The sequence below is a fragment of the Pan troglodytes genome, chromosome 3 (genome assembly GCF_028858775.2).
Source record: "Pan troglodytes isolate AG18354 chromosome 3, NHGRI_mPanTro3-v2.0_pri, whole genome shotgun sequence".
NCBI classification, from domain to species: Eukaryota; Metazoa; Chordata; class Mammalia; order Primates; family Hominidae; genus Pan; species Pan troglodytes.
In genome coordinates, this window is record NC_072401.2 from 39,081,228 (window position 1) to 39,096,631 (window position 15,404).

The window sequence follows — 15,404 nt, forward strand, 5'->3', positions numbered from 1 at the left end:
AAATAAATGGAGAACTATTCTATGTTCTTTATGAAAAATGTATAACCTTGAACACTTTTCTTCCTCTCATATTACTCTTTAATTCAAAGTAGTTCAAAACAAAATATCGATCGGTATTTTTAGTGTACGTTGTGGAATTTGACAAGTTTGATTTTAAATGAAGGCTAAATAGTAAATATTTGAGAAGCATGGGATCAGCACAGAGATTGACAAACAGAACAATGAAATGGAAATAGCATGTCCAGGAAGACTTTCCTGCATTTATAGAAACTTGATAGTTGGCAAAAGTGATATTACAGGTCAGTGGAAATAGGGTGAATTATTCAAAAATAATAATACTGGGGCAATTAATCAGCCATTAGCAAAAACTCAAAATTAGATCCTAGCTTCAGTCATACCCTGGGCTAAAGATTTCAGTGTGAAAAACAAAACAGAGCCGAATATCTTCCTGGTGACCCTGGGTCAGAGAAGCATTTCTTAAACAAGATGGGAAAACACAAACCATAAAGGAAAAGACCGATAAATGTCACTATGTTAACATTAATTTTGTTAATGTTTTATTGTTTTCCGGTTCACCAGGGTAGGCTATGGTCCCAGTTTTGTACTGTCTCTGCACAGTATCACCACACAGCTATGGCCTTTACATAGTGACTTTGCATCACCTGCCTGTAGGGTGGGCAGCATGCATCTCCACACAATTGAGTTTGAGTCTCACTGGGTGACTTGCTTTGGCCAACAGAATGTAGGACAACATGCATGATGCCCAACCCGATTTTTTTTTTTTTTTTTTTGAGACAGAGTCTCACTCTGTTGGGCAGGCTAGAGGGCAGTGGTGCGATCTCCACTCACTTCAACCTCCACCTCCCAGGTTCAAGCGATTATCATGCCTCAGCCTCCTGAGTAGCTGAGATTACAGGCATGCACCACTACGCCTGGCTAATTTTTGTATTTTTAGTAAAGATGGGGTTTCATCATGTTGGCCAGGCTGGTCTTGAACTCCTGACTTCAAGCGATCCACCCACCTCGGCCTCCCAACGTGCTGGAATTACAGGTGTGAGCCACCGCGCCCAGCCCCAACCTGAGATTTTACATGAGCTTGTGTGGTTTTCCTTGGCCTCTTCCATTTATCATGAGATGAACATGCCCTGAGTAGCTGCTGTCTTTGAATGTGAAATATAGACAACAGACTTAAACCAGACCTGAAGTCTGAGGCAGAGCCACCCTGGTTGAACAATAGAACTGTGAATTAGAAAAATACAATTTTGTTGCTTAACTACTGAGATTTATCTGCAATATTATCCTAGTAATAACTGACTAGTACATTAACTTATTCAAAATAGGTTTTTTTTTTTGGAGAGGAAAGGACATCGGGGCTCATAAAATCAATAAGAGGGTAGAGGCTTCGAAATAGGCAGGAGCCAGGATATTTCTCGGGGATGGATTCCAGGACCACCAGCAAGTGTAAAAAGCAGGCTCTCATAAGGCCAGGGCACAACTGCTGGGATGAAATAGAATTATTTTCTGCTTCTTTGATCCTCTGGTCAAGATCCAAGTACTAGGAAGAGAGTATGTAATTGTCCTAGCTTGGACTACCTCCACCCACGAACTAGACAATACAGGTATCTGGGTCACTATCTATCAGACAATATCCCCTGGGAAGAAAGAAGGCCTCAAAGGAAATGATGAGCCGGGCACGGTAGCTCACACCTGTAATCTTAGCAATTTGGGAGGCCAAGGTGGGTGGATCACTTGAGGTCAGGAGTTCGAGACCAGCCTGGCCAACATGGTGAAATCCGTCTCTACTAAAAATACAAAAATTAGTCAGGTGTAGTGACGCGCATCTGTAATCCCAGCACTTTGGAAGGTTGAGGCTGGCGGATCACTTGAGGTCAGGAGTTTGGGACCAACCTGGCCAATATGGTGAAACCCCATCTCTACTAAAAGTACAAAAATTAGCCAGACATGGTGGCACGCGCCTGTAATCCCAGCTACTTGGGAGCCTTAGGCAGGAGAATCATTTGAACTCGTGAGACAGAGGCTGCAGTGAGCCGAGATCATGCCACTGCACTCCAGCCTGGGTGACAGAGTGAGACTCCGTCCCCACTGCCAAAAAAAAAAAAAGGAAGTGGTGTACTTTTCAGAAGAAGAGATTGACATTGGGTAGAGCCAGAAACAAGAAATGGCCAAGACACATGCTGACCAATGTACTTTTACACTGAGGGTTCCCAGCTTGTGGGCTAAGAATACCTTGGAGAGCTTTGGAGCTGTTGCAAGAGACCCTAAGTCTATCTATGCCACAACTATGGTCTGAGGCTTGGTAGATAACATGATTTATATCCCTATACTACCCTTCCCTGAAGATATATAGATGCTATTGGATGTTATTGGCTTAATTCAATGCAAATTCATTTTCAAGAGTTACTAGATTCATAGTAATAGTATCTTCTTAGGGTAGACTTTCCTAACCAAAAAATACTACAAACAAAATGACTGCCACACGGGAGTCTGCAAAATAGAGATCACTATTTTGATCTCACTAAATTGTTCTAAGGTTCAAATGACTAAGTACATGGAGGTGCTTAGAACAGTGCTTGGGACACAGTAAATATGCAGTAAATACCAACCACTAGCCTTCTGATGATGCCATTTCGTCCCATGAGGGCCTGCAGGAGAGAACTCTGCCAGCATGTGCACTGACCTGGTCACCTCAGTAGCTATATTTCTCACAGTGAACTCACGCTCGGTCTTGAGAGAAGGCCCTCCAACTCTGTGGCTCACCAGCACTGTCTTTCTGTGTCTGGGTAGGACCTAAACATGCATTCCTGGTGACTTAACTCAGGTGCTGCTTCCCAAGGAAGGTCACCTTAGCCACTAGGTGGCCTCCCTCCAAGTCTGTTTGTTGGTTAGGAAAATCTACACTAAGAAGAAACTATTGCTATGAGTCTAGTAACTCTTGAAAATGAATTTGCATTGAATTAAATCTAATAACAGCCAATAACATCTATATATATTCAGGGAAGGCTAGTATAGAGATATAAATTATGTTATCTACCAAGCCTCAGACCACGATTGTGGCATAGATAGACTTAGGGCCTCTTGCAACAGCTCCAAAGCTCTCCCTCCAAGTCTTCTCTAAGGCCAGCATTCTTCTTGTCCTATGGGCAACACATAGTCTAGACAGAGGGTAAGGGACATCAACAGAGTAACAACAAGCAGGTTGGTTGGTATTCGATTTTGCTTTGGAGACGAAGATGGCTTTACCTTACAATAAGCAGTCAGGTAGAGCTGGGGGTCATTTTGAGGGGGAAAATAACCCAAACAGAACTGTGTTTTAGGAGAATTAACCTTCCTAGGGTGTATAGGTTGAAGAATGAAAAGGAGACACTGCCCATGGTCTCTTTTTCTCTGTAGTGTAGCTTTTTCAAGCTAGAAGAATAACTATAACAACTTTCTGAAGTCAGTTTCCTCATCTGCAACTTCCCCCACAATCTCCCATCCAAGACCAAGGTAGCCTGATCCCACTAATCATCAGAGACCAGATGAAATCAGGTGTGTTCAGGATTGTACGGTGTGCCATCTATAAAGCACGTGGGGTGTGCTTCTACACTGGGGGTTCCCAGCCTGTGGGCTAAGAATACCGTGGAGAGCTTTGGAGCTGTTGCAAGAGGCCCTAAGTCTATCTATGCCACAACCGTGGTCTGAGGCTTGGTAGATAACATAATTTATATCTCTATACTACTCTTCCCTGAATATATATAGATGTTATTGGATGTTATTGGATTTAATTCAATGCAAATTCATTTTCAAGAATTACTAGATTCATAGCAATAGTTTCTTCTTAGTGTAGATTTTCCTAACCAACAAATAGCACAAACAAAATGACTGCCACACAGGAGTCTGCAAAATAGAGATCACTATTTTGATCTCACTAAATTGTTCTAAGGCTCAAATGACTAAGTACATGGAGGTGCTTAGAACAGTGCTTGGGACACAGTAAATATGCAGTAAATGCCAACGATTATCATAAAGCAATTCTCATTCCTGAAAGGTGGGGCTCACTCATCTAGATGATCTCTAAAGCCATGCTTTGTGCCTCTGAGCTTTAATGGCTTTCTACATTTTATGAAAAATCTTGTGATGGGGGCAGACATTCTTTGAGATCTGTTGCTGTTGCTGACGCAGAAAGTGCCTTAGCCTATGAGCCATTCTTCTAAGCTTGGATAGAAGGCGTCCTTGGAAGAGGGCCCATATCTCTTCAATTGACAGTGTGGCCCAGAGAGGCCGCAGTCGGAGACCTCTGGGCACTAACACAAGGGCTGTCTGTTTCCTCCAGGGAGGAATGAACTGACTTCTGTCGTGTCCCACGCAGCTCGTCCACTGCAAAGCTCAGGGAAAAATACTAAAGTGACCTCAAGGTGGCACTGCGACCCAAAATTTCACACAAGGGCACACAACCTCAGTTCATTTTTTGGGGTTTTTGTGGGGTTTTTTTGTTAATTTTTGTTTTTTGATCATATCAATTATTTTTATTATCTTTAGAAATAGAAACACAAAACTTAAGAATTTTGTAGAGAATTTGAGTGACTTTAAGAATGTGTCCTCAGAGTCCAGTTTAAAAAAACAATTCTTCCGACTGGAAAGTCCTGGAGTTGCAGGAAGTATCCTGTCTTCAGGTGAGGGTCTCAGAGGTGATTTATTCCTGAAGTTGAGTATTTGCAAGCTTTTCAAAGCTTTCAGAGCTATCATCATCAGAGGGCCACGAGATGGAGAAGGCACTCCTTGAAATATCCTTTATTTTAGGAAAATAATTTTTCAAAAATTTCAATAGGTTTTGGTGGAACAGATTGTGTTTGGTTACACGCATAAGTTCTTTAGCGGTCGTTTCTGAAATTTTGGTGCCCTCATAACCCAACCAGTGTACGCTGTACCCAATTTGTAGTCTATTATCCCTCATCCCCCCGCTCCCACCCTTTCCCCCGAGGTCCCAAAGTCCGTTGTATCATTCTTACGCCTTTGTGTCCTCACAGCTTAGCTCCCATTTATAAGTGAGAACATGCGATGTTTGATTGTCCATTCCTGAGTCACTTCACTTAGAATAATGGTCTCCAATTCCATTCAGGTTGCTGCAAATGCCATTATTTTATTCCTTTTTAAGGCCTTCAGTTTATTTTTTTTAATGATATATGATTGTTTACATATTTATGGAGTACATGTGCTATTTTGTTATATGCATCAAATGTGTAATGATCAAGTCAGGGTATTTGGAGTCTCCATTACCCTGAGTATCATTTCTACATGCTGGGAACATTTCATGTTCTCTCTTCTAGCTACTTTGAAATATACAATACATTGTTGTTAACTAGAGTCACCCTACTCTGCTATTGAACACCTCCCCCCATGCAAAAAAAAAAAAAAAGGATTGTATTGCTCAGTTCATTTTTAAAGCCTTCTTTCTCAAACTTTACTGTGCATAAAATCCAGCCAGGATCTTGCTAAAATGCAGCTTCTGAATCAGTAGGCCTGGGATGGAGCCTGAAATTCTGTATGTCTGACGTCTCTCAGGTGATGCGAACGCTGCAGCCTGGTTTTAGCTGGAATATAGCTTTCAGCAATTCTCTGCTGTTGTTTCTAATTAGGGACAGGAGTGAGAATTAAGAAGACCAGAAAAATGGCCCCTTTCTGTGCCTTTAGGAGGTGATGAAGAGCAAGAAAAAAGAAAAATCAGAAACAACCAAAGAAAACCAAGGCAGCTTTCTCTTTCCATTCCAATCCCATGAGATTTGCGGTTCTGCCCTCGGAGACGACTGATTCAAGGTAGCAGGTGCCCTGGTCAAGATGAGTTGTGGAGAAGGCCAGACCTTCCCAGTAGGTTCTTTCTCTGACACAAGGGCTCCTTCCAGATTTTGTTACAGAATTTACAACACATGAAGTGACCCGATGCTTCAGCAAGTGCTTCATGGCTTCCCCCAAAACCAAAGTCAGGGTTCCTGAGAGAGTGCCTAGAAAGTCGGGGTGGAGGTCGGGTGCGGTGACTCACGCCTGTAATCCCAGCACTTTGGGAGGCCGAGGCGGGCGGATTACGAGGTCAGAAGATCAAGACCATCCTGACCAACATGGTGAAACCCTGTCTCTACTAAAAATAAAAAATTAGGTGGGTGTGGTGGCGCATGCCTGTAGTCCCAGCTACTTGGGAGGCTGAGGCAGGAGAATCGCTTGAACACGGGAGGCGGAGGTTGCAGTGAGCCGAGATCGTGCCACTGCACTCCAGCCTGGCGACAGAGTGAGACTCCATCTCAAAAAAAAAAAAAAAAAAAAAAAGTCTGGGTGGAAAGAACCAAGCTTAGAATTGAAGAAGTGTGGAGTCACAGGAAGAGGCGCTCTGCCGGCAGCGTTACTCTTGCATACACAATGAGATTTATTTTAATCCCATGAACTTCTGCTTTCCACAGTGAGAAGGCCCCGTGGGAAGCAACCAATGAAGTGAAACTGCTTCTACCCCAGTGCTGGGCGTCTGTAGGTATGGACAGGCCCTTGCTTTAAGGTAGATGCCCGCCGCAAAACGGGAAGTTGCATTATGGCTGCCTCCCGCTGGGGTTCTTTTTCTCTTGGTATTTTAATTTTTGTTTTTTGGATTTGGTTTGGTTTTTCCTCTTTAAGGATCTTCATATCGTTTTTGTCGTTTTTGTTCTTCAGCCTGAAGCCGAGTTTTGAGACAATAAAAAATTCAAAGCCAAATTCGATCTTTTCAGTTTTTAATCTATTATAATGATTCAGATTAAAGTTTCTCCAGCCACCTGCTCCTAAGGGTGAAGGAGGATGTTGGCTCTATGTTTTCTCCGAGGCTCTGACAATGGAGTTCATTTCCCACCTCTCCCAGGCGGCCTTAGGAGACAAACTTTCCCATTTAATTTGTAGAAAACATGGATCAGGGTGTCCCAGCTGTACCCAAGCCGGGAGTAACAGTTTGGCTTTTATTTGGGTAAATTTTACTCGTCTCCGTCTGTGTGCATGAATTGATATGCATAGGTGGGTGGAAGGAGGATTATTTGGGGGTTAGAGAGGTGGGACAGAATAGGGACAGTGGAAAGGACGAGGTACTGTGTCACCCTTCTTGCCCCCTTGGGCTAGTTTGGAACCCCCGCGGAGGGAGGAGTGAGAGCTGAAGAAATGGATTTCATGAGCAACTCGGTGAGATGGTGGATCCCAGCATTGCAGCACTGGGATGCTGAGAGGTTGACACACAATTTTGAGGAGAGAAGTACCGAATCTACTGCTAGCTCCGTGGAACTCGGCATGGCTCCTCGTCTCAAGGATAGTTGCATTTGGGATTACTGGGAGAAAGCACCCTTAGCATGGTCGTTAGCACCATTGAGAAAGCACCTTCATTCAGCAATGTCAATAGTGAGAGACTCTTGCAAGGACCTGCAAAGGGCCCAGGGGTAGCTGCTGCGAGCTAGAGGGGAGTAGACTACGGCAGCATGGGGAGAGGAGCTGACAGGAAGCTGTCCGGCACCTGCGAGAATCTCAGGTTCGAATGGAAATATTCGTGTGCACGTTTGCAGGAGGGTGAGAGGCCCCGCTTCAGCAGGTGGGAGCCAGAATAAGAACTGGGGTCACCGATGCTGTTGTGCCTTCTTTGTAGCCTCAGGCTGGTAAGGATTGGTAGCATTTGGATTACACACGTCATGATAAGAATTGCTCTTCCACAACGAGATACCTCCATCCAAGAATAGGGTCTAGCAGGAACAGGTATGTCCATGTTACTACACATAGGAAAGAAACTAATTCTTCAAGTCACCAAGCTCTGGCTCTACCAGTGTAGCAGAGCATCTGTGAAAGCAGACTCTGGGCTGGGCATGGTGGCTCAAGCCTGTAATCCCAGCACTTTGGGAGGCTGAGGCAGTTGGATCACCTGAGGTCAGGAGTTCAAGACCAGCCTGGCCAACATGGTGAAAACCTGTCTCTACTAAAAATACAAAAATTAGCCAGGTGTGGTGGTGCACACCTGTAATCCCAGCTACTCGGGAGGCTGAGGCAGGAAATCACTTGAACCCAGGAGGCAGAGGTTGCAGTGAGCAAGACAGCACCACTGCACTCCAGCCTGGGCAACAGAGCAAGACTACGTCTCAAAAAAAGAAAAAAAAAAAAAAAACAGGCTCTGTCATCACAATCTTGCATTTCTGTCACTTACTAGCCATGAAACCTTGACTTCTGGTTGGGGACTTTATCTGTTAATAGGAATAATGATAATATTTAACCCTTGGATCTATGTGATTTAACAAGTATAACATCATGACAGACTTAGAACAGTGGCTGGCACATTTGAAATCTCAAAAAGGGCTGAGCATGGTGGCTCACGTCTGTATTCCCAATGCTTTGGGAAGCTGAGGTGAGAGGATCACTTGAGCCCAGGAGTTCAAGATCAGCCTGGGGAATATAGTGAGATCCTGTCTCTACAAAAAAAATTAAGATGTGAGCAGAGCATGGTGGCACGTGCCTGTTGTCCCAGCTACGCGGGAGGCTGAAGGGGGAGGAATGCTTTAGCCCAGGAGGTGGAGGCTGAAGTGAGCCATGGTCATGCCACTGCAACCCAACCTGGGCAACAGAGTGAGACCTTGTCTCTAAATAAATAAATAAATAATAAATCCTCAAGAAAGGTTAGTGCCTTGTATTGTTAAGTATACAAGGCCAGGATGTTAATGACAGCATCATGGAAACATTTTTCCAGAAATAAAAGAGCCAGAAAGAGGTTGAGGGCTCAGGGGTAGTGAGTCCAGGAATCAAAGATATCGATCCTAATGGAATATCTGAGCTAACCTTGCACAGATTCTTTCAGCAGCTTTCTCTGGCCTGTTTTTTCCCAGGGCCAAAGGTACTGCTGCCAGGAAAGACACTTAAAGTCCTTAGGTCTAGAAGGTTCCTGGGCATGACCAAGGATCTAACTTTCTTCACAGGGAGAACACAGTCTAATAATGTGGTGCCTTAACCCATCATGGCCTAAAATAATAAAGGCCTCATCTCCTTTCCATTTTTAATAAACACCACAGGAGGAACATCCAATAAACTTAATATGGTGGTATTAGAATGTGCCTGTTCCAATCTGTCAGAGCAACCCATCTTACCACTGAATTTCACCACATCATCCATTAGTACTCAAGATAAAAACTGTCCTGTTGCCAATGACTTCCTCCAAAACAGAAACAAATCATTGTGCAGCTAAAAAATCAGAAGCAATACACATTCTGGCTGCATAAGCCAAGATATTCTTCTTCTCAGAACTGTGTAGCACAGGGCCCCTGTCTATAAAATAATTTGATTAAAAAATATGTTTTGGCAGGGAGCGGTGGCTCACGCCTGTGATCCCAGCACTTTGGGAGGCCGAGGTGGGCAGATCACTGGAGGTCAGGAGTTTGAGACTAACCTGGCCAACATGGAGAAACCCCATCTCTACTAAAAATACAAAAATTGTTCCAGCGTGATGGCGTGCACCTGTAATCCCAGCTACTTGGGAGGCTGAGGCAGGAGAATCGCTTGAACCTGGGAGGCAGAGTTTGCAGTGAGCCAAGATTGTGCCATTGTACTCGAGACTGGGTGATAGAGCAAGACTCCATCTCAAAAAAAAAATTGTTTTGTGGCCCGGCGCAGTGGCTCACGCCTGTAATCTCAGCACTTTAGGAGGCCTAGGCAGGCAGATTGCTTGAGCCCAGTTTAAGACCAGCCTGGGTCACATGGCAAAAACCCTGTCTCTACCAAAAAACATACAAAAATTAGCTAGGAGCAGTGGTACATGCCTGTAGTCCCAGCTACTCAGGAGGCCAAGGTAGGAGGATCACTGAAGCCTTGGAATTGGAGGTTACAGTGAGCTGTGATTGCACCACTACACTCCTGCACTCCAGGTTAGAATGAAATCCTGTCTCGAAAAAAAAAAAAAGATTTTGAAATGGATGGACCCATGTGAGAGGTTCAGTGAGTTATTAACGAGAATTGGTACAGAAGAGTCATTTGCGTATTGTTTATTTTCCAGCTGCTACCTGTGAGGATTCTTTGCAGCATCCAAGCAACATCTCTTCCTGTTCAAACCCAGGAGCCATCTCTTCATGCATTTTATTGTCCAGTGTGCTGTTTTTGGTTAACTGTGTCTCTCACCAAGAAGAAAACAGCAGCAGTGTTGTAATTAATCACAAGGCAGCTCTTCAGAACCTGCTCACATTAAATGATGTAGGTCTTCTTGCCTCTGCAGTTCCCTGACAGTATGTTTGTAATGCTGGTTGAATTATTACTCATGCCGCCACATCATCCATCCACCCTGGCTTCCCATGACTCTCAAAGGTTGTTACTGTGCTTCATGAATGCAAGCCTTCCCCAGATGAGGCAGGGAAATGTGAGCCCATACAGTATTCATTTTCCGATTCTGTTAAGTTTACCATTCAGAATTTTGTAGTAGAAACATAGAACTACCCACCATCCAGCTGCGTTTTCTCTTGGCCTCTTGAGGTGGTAACCATGGCATTCCTACCATGGAAGTACTTTTGGTTCTGACTGAACCCCTGCCTTCCACACAAGGGTAGGCAAGGGGTCAATGCAGAAAGAGGGAAGAGCAGTCCCGCTCCTGCAAGAAACATTCCTCCTCCATCAGGCACAGCTTAATACTGACTGGCAGAGCACCATGTAACCATGGGAGGCAAGACAGGACGTTGATTGGAAGGCCCATTGGTGTTCAGTTTTGAAAGTCATCCTTGAAGGACTGCCTGGCACATGGCTCAGAGCATGCAGCAATGGCAGCTATTGCCCTGGGTGCCCGAGGCTGGGAGCACAGTCGGGCGCAGGGTAAAGGACACCTGCCAGCACAACTGCCACCCTCAGGTGTTATAGACAAGAGGTGGCACCACAGTCAAAACACAGATGGGCATAGGTCCACACTGGTGGCTCAAGCCCAAGGGTCAGCGATGAGCTGCCGGTAGCCTATGCCCTGAAGTCATCTTGTGTTCAATGTGAGAGTCGCCCCAATCAACATGTCAGCAGCATTCTGGTGCCCAATCCTGGGTGGGCCTACACTGCTTTCCAGGCCACCCACCTCAAATGGGGATCCAACCACCAGTCTCTGAGAGAGCCCCATAGATGTGAATTACAGAGCTCCTCAGGATATCTGGTTGACTCCATGCTTGCGATAGAGGGTCAGAGGTCATCTCAAAGGGGAGAAATAAAGACTGGGGTCCATACGGGTCTGCGTCTGGGCTGGGGCATCCTGCTTGGGGAACACTGCCAGTCCCAGCTGTACCAGGCCCTCAGAAGGACTTAGAAAGTTCAAGGGAGACCTTCCAAAGCACTGGGGCAAGGGGAGATCTGAGGCGTGGGCCCACGGCAGGGGCTTCATTGGCCCAGTGCTGCCCCTTCCCCTCTAAAAAGGCTGAGACAGCAAAAGAACAGGGGAAGTGGTTGGGGGTGGGGGAACCAGGTACCCCATTTGCAGTGATTCATATAATCTGCAGACTCCAAAATAGTTAAAGGGCTGCCCACAGCAAGCACCTGAGATCCAGCAGCTTCCAATAGGAGGAGGCAAAGAGAAGATTCATGAAGTGTGGGGTGGTTGGGGGAAGCAATAGGCCAGTGATGGCAGGTCCTAGAAAGTGTCAGCAAAAATACAGATGGTGAGGGATGCCCCCGATATGATTTGGCTGTGTCCCCACCCAAATCTCATCTTGAATTGTAGCTCCTATAATTCCCACATGTTGTGGGAGGGACCCAGTGGGAGATGATTGAATCATGGGGGCAGTTTCTCCCACACTGTTCTCATGGTAGTGAGTAAGTCTCACAAGATCTGATGGTTTTATACGGGGTTTCCCTTTTTGCTTGGCTCTCATTTGCTCTTGTCTGCCACCATGTAAAATGTGCCTTTCACCTTCTGCCATGATTGTGAGCCCTCCCTAGGCACATGGAACAGTGAGTCCATTAAACCTCTTTTTCTTTATAAATTACCCAGTCTTGGGTATGCCTTTATCAGCAACATGAAAATGGACTAATACACCCCCTTACAAGTAAAATCTGTATCCTTGATTTCCAACAACAAGCGCTGACACTGAAGGGGGCAGCCTTGGCAACAGAGGCCCTGCTGGACTTCAGAGGAGCAGAGAAGACCAATCAACAAAGAAAATAAAATCAACACAGAAAGAAAATCCCTGGGGAGTGGACCTGTGCCAGGCACTGTTCTAGGCAGAGATAGAGACAATATCTGTGAGCAAAACAGAAAAAAATTTCTGCTCTAAAAGAGTTTGCATTCTAGTGGGGGAAGACAGGGAATCAGCAGGATAAAGAGAAAACTTAGAAGTAAACTTAGAAGATGGCAAATGCTATGGAGAAATAAAAAGCAAGGAAGGTGGACAAAGAGTGCTGCCATTTTCTGCTAGGTCATCCAGGAAGTCTTCAACGGAAATGGGATTGGAGCAAAGATTTGAAGGGCAAAAAGAATACTGAAATAAATGTCTTGGGGAAAATGTGAATTGATTTAGAGTCCACTCCACTGGCTTTTCATTAAGTATTTCAAAATAATGACTAGAATGTGCATGTGTTGTTAGAGTATTAATAGTTACCCTTGAGGCTGCTTGGACACCACTAACAAGACAGATTCTGAAGACAAGAATCTCATTGTGAAGAGGCAGACATGGGCTGCCGTCGGGAGTTGTGCTGGCCAGGATCCCCCACCCAGCTTCCCTAACCATAATCCTGAACACCCCTACTGTTGGCTGCAACTTTGTCCTTGAACATCCAGAACGCAATGTTGTCCAGCAGCTCAGAGCCCCCATCTGTGAAGGAGGGCAGTGTCTCAGCAGCTGGCTGTTGAATAGATGTACAGGTGTAGGCCACTTCCAGACCCACAGTCAGGAGTTTTTCATTGTGCTTGTCCCCTGGCAGGACTTCAGGATGCACCACCAGACCCACTCCCTATCTCAAGTGGGTCCTCAAGGAGCCCCGTCCAGGGTTAAAAGGATCAATGGCAGCAGCACGTCATGGGTCACAGCACACCAGGTGGAAAATTGAGCTCAGGGACCAAGGGATGTATCCCCAGCAGGATGCTGGTGATTAAGTTGCCTTTGAAACCTCCAGGGGAGAACAGGCTCCCCATTATTCCCCATCCTTTACATAGAGAACATTTTCTGGCTCCTAGACCAGGGGTGGCTGATCTGAGGAGCAGCCCCCATCGCAAGTTACCGATGGCAAAAGAATGTTTTTTTCGGGGATAGAATCAGGTGGCAAATACAGGATGCTTTGGCCATGGAGGAAGACTGCAGAGAAAGCCTAGACCTCAAATGACTTTGGGGAATATAGACGGGATAATCAAAGTGCCCCATCCAGGGCTCTGTTCTTGAGAATTGCAATAGAAGGAATGAGAGAATAAAAATCAAATGCAAAAAGTAAAGGCCACTTGGTTGTGGATTGGAAGGAAAAACATTAGGAGTTAAAAGACTATGACCTTGGGCTTAGGTGGGTCATTTAAAATTCTAAAGCCTCAATTTCCCCATTTGAAAGTGAGAGTTATACTTGACAATCTCCAAATTCTCACCCACTTTTAATATGCCTAGTCTATGCTTCTCTTGAATGCTTCATCATAATAGATAAAGGAGTGAACTTTGGGGAACATTTGCCAAAAATTAGATGTAAAATTCCTTCTTCCCACTAATCTATTGGGAATTCAAGGACTGCAATTCCATTTCAGTACAGCTCTCTTTGCCACATTTGCTGAGAGAATACAGATCATTCTCAACAACTCAACTGTTGACGTCCAGAAAGGATTGCAATTTATCTGTAGAGATGCTAAGAGATTGTGAAAGCCCCCTGAGGAATACACAGACAGACTTCACTTAAGAGTTCAGTTTCCTCGGGGAAAAAAATGAAACAAGCTCCAGGTTGACAAATGGCAAGGAAATAAAAAGGAACTTACAAGCTCCAGAGTCATTTTTAAAACGTGATCGGAGTTCATGACACCGGCTGCTGTTACAGCATTCAGCCTGGGTATGCTCACTTCCGCATCAATGTCATGATTCAGAACAGTGGGTCTTTGTTGAAATCTGAAATTTCTTGGGTAAAAGTATATCATCAGGTTTGTATGAGGCAGGTGTTACTTGTATTTCAAGCCTCAAAAGCAAATAACATACAACTCATGTAAAATTTATTTTTTCTGATTGTAATTCATAACAGTCAAAACCAAGCATATTAGGAAATGTTGGATGGTATTTAAGTTTCTGAGACAGGAACAGCAAAATGATTTGATAGGTAAGATTTAAGGATTGTCCAGCTGTGAAGTTGCTGAGAGCTCAGCCTAATGTGTTATTTTTAAACTTGTAATAAAACACATCTGTTTTGTAAATGGTATTGCTAAACTGAGGGTTCTAGCATGAAATAACTAAATACCGGTGACTTTAGGGCTAATCTTACATTCTTCGTGTGTTCCAAGTTAATTAATTAAATGTGAATTAATTAAAGCTGGATTAATTAATCAAAGGTGAATTCATTAAATAATTAAAGGTGAATTCATTAACTAATTAAAGGTGAAAGTCTCATTCTGAATAATTTACTCAAGATTTACAAACCCTCGTGCAGAATCGGTCTCACTCCTCCAGCAGCCAAGAATCACATTTACATCAGTGTCTTGCCCAGGAAGTCACCTTCCCCATGCTTTGTCTCCATTCCACTGTGGTTTCCTTGGGTTTCCCCTTCTGCCAGACAGACCATGGGCTCACCAGGGAAGAGAAAGAGAGATGCTCAGCCCCCAAGCTGCTAGACTCTAGCTCCTCAACTCCAGCTACCGGCTAAATGGTAGCATGGCCTGGCTTCTAGATTGACACCCAGTGCCCTCCCTGTACTCTCGGGTTGGCCTTCTTGAGTACAGTTTTTAAAATAATCACTAGCATGAGGAATTCATAAGATCACAAACTATAAGAAAATGAATTAGATGCAGAATCCAGTTTTAACTTGTTTAGGAGATTAGTCTTAGTAGATGATGTGATGGCTAATATTGAGTGTCAACTTGATTGGATTGAAGGATGCAAAGTATTGTTCCTGGGTGTGTCTGTGAGGGTGTTGCCAAGGAGATTAACATTTGAGTCAGTGGAATGGGAAAGGCAGACCCACCCTTAATCTGGGAGGGCACCATCTAATCAGCTGCCAGCATAGCTAGAATAAAAGGAGGCAGAAGAACATGACGAAACTTGACTGGGCTAGCCTCCCAGCCTACATCTTTCTCCCATGCTGGATGCTTCCTGCCCTCAAACATTGCACTCCAAGTTCTTCAGCTTTGGGACTTGGACTGGCTTCCTTGCTCCTCAGCTTGCAGATGGTCTACTGTGGGACCTTGTAATTGTGTGTGTCAATACTCCTTAATAAGCTCATATATATATATATATATATAT